This window comes from Mus caroli, chromosome 6, assembly GCF_900094665.2.
Source record: "Mus caroli chromosome 6, CAROLI_EIJ_v1.1, whole genome shotgun sequence".
Taxonomy (NCBI): domain Eukaryota; kingdom Metazoa; phylum Chordata; class Mammalia; order Rodentia; family Muridae; genus Mus; species Mus caroli.
In genome coordinates, this window is record NC_034575.1 from 93,182,557 (window position 1) to 93,184,842 (window position 2,286).

Consider the following 2,286-nt stretch of genomic DNA (forward strand, 5'->3'; position numbering starts at 1 on the left):
TCCTTTCCTCCTTAAGTGGCTTTTGTTGGGTATTTTGTGAGACCAATAACGAGCAGAGTGAGAGGAGGGATTTTTACTGGTTCTGCAAGAACTAGCCAAGAGTCCTTTATTCCAAAAAACTGCAGAAGGCCTGGCAGGCACTCACCTCACATTTATTCCCTTTTAGATGCCATGCAGTGATGATGGAGGAGATTGGGAGGAGGAAAAAGATGAAAGTGGGCTCGACAGTTAACACTTCCTTCATATTTATTGTTACTCACTAGAAGAAGACAATAGTAAAGGGTTTACCAAACGAGGTTAGCTTCTGCTTCTAGAAGCACCACGCTACAATTTTCACGCAAGGCAGTCAAACTCTGAGAAGAACGTGTTGTCTGTGAACATTGGTGTTCTGTATCCTTCCCTTTCCTCTTGGGCCTGTGTCTTTTCACAGCCCAAACCATCCCCAGCCTGGCTGGAGCCACGGCCCCAGGTCCATCCCCTGCACTGTTCGTGAAATGGCCTCCAGCTCTGATCTTGCTGTTCTAGGTGACTCCGCTCATCTTACTCCAGCTCCTTTGGCAGTTGCACCTGCGTTTTAAGCATTTGAAGAAGAAGAAGAAGAAGAAAAAGAATGAATCCTGGAAATGTAAGAGCTGTAAAGCAAAAATCATAAAACGTACATGTCTTGGTGGATGCAGAAGACGTTAGAAATATTGGCTGCATTGCTCTCCAACATCACCACAGAGGCAAAAGAAGCAAAGCCACTGTTATTGGGCATTTACCAATCCAAGGCTTGTGGGGAAATGGACCACAGAAACAAGGGAAGCTCAAGTCTGGTGCCAAGAGTTTACTAGCTGCTTGGTGGGTGCTAAGTATCGCTTTCCTCCACTGTAAAATGACAGTAAGAGTTTCCAGTCCATAGTGTTAAAAGATCAAGTTATATAAGGGGAGTGAGCGATAAACAGGGACAATTACTTTAAAAAACAAAACCAAAAGGAAAAAAAACTAATTCTTACACTGTGTCTGTCCTACACCAGCCTTTTGAGGAGAAGGAGGAGGAGCAGGAGGAAGTGGAGGACGGAGGAGGAGGAAGAGGAAGAGGAGGAGGAGGGGCTCTGTGCAGACATGACTTCCCTGAGGTCACAAGGCTAGAACTGCTGGAGAGACGCTCAGCTTCCCAGCACCCACATTAGGCGCTCACAACTCCCTGAAACTCCAGCTTCAGAGGATCTTANGCCCTCTTGTGGCCTCTCCAAGCACCTACACTCACATGCACATAGCCACACACAAGCATCTACATATAATGAAAAATTATATATGTTCTAGGGGCTGAAGGGGAGATAGCTTCGTTAGTAAAGTGCTTGAGTGGCAAATGAATTAGATGTCTCCAAACAACATTAAAAAGCCAGGAGTGATGGCATCTGCTCACGGTTTTAACATTNGAGAGATCGACACAGTGACCCGGGAGGCTCCCTGGCCAGCCTCTGCCTGCTAATCAAGCTTATCAGGCCAGTGAGAGGCCCTGTTTCACAAACCAAGGTAAATAGCTCCCAAGGAATGATGCTTGAGATTGACTCCTGACATGAAAACACACACACGCACACGCACACGCACACACACACACAGAGCCTATCCTTCTTGAAGCACATTTCTAATATTTCAGTAACATTTAAAAACAGAATATATTCTTCAAAAAGAAAGTAAACTGTATCTAGGTAAACTTCACAAGGACAAAATAACTACAAATGAGTCACATCTGCCCAACTCTAAGATCTACATTCAGCTTCTGTTGCATAGCAACAGCCTCAAGTCCAGCCAGTCCTTAAAGAGTTTTAAGTGGTGCTCTGCCTTAGGAGGTGACTTGAGCATCCATCGTGTGTGCATTTTCAGAAGATGCTGACAGTGCTAAGACGCTCGGAGTTTGTTAACAGCTGAGCATGTTTTTCCTCNTCCCTGCCCNTGTGCACCTGTCAGCGTGACGAGCCCTTGTGGGTTCTGCTTGCAGTCAGTTCTTTGTTTATGCCCTCTGGAGAGGAATGTTTCACAGTGCCCTGCCCTCCTGAGGGGNCATTCAATATCCTCTTCAGGCCAAAGGAAGTCCCCATGTAACTCTGATCCTCTGCACTTCTGGTGTCAGACTTCGAGAGAAAGGGGGTGGCTGTGTCTGGGTAGGGTTTACAGCCTACACAGAGGAGCCTGGTCTGAGAACAGGCTGAAGGAAGACACTTGGAGTACCCTGAAGCATCCGAAGGGAACTGGCCTTGATTAAGTTCTATCATCTTAAACTCCGAAGTTGCTGGTGTGCCA

The 2,286-nt window shown here is 46.4% G+C and overlaps 1 protein-coding gene across 1 annotated transcript in view; it reads right to left on the bottom strand.

Annotated features, from left to right (window-relative positions):
* Lmod3 (leiomodin 3) overlaps positions 1 to 2,286 on the bottom strand; it is a 15,721-nt gene that overhangs the window by 858 nt on the left and 12,577 nt on the right. The window lies entirely within an intron of this gene.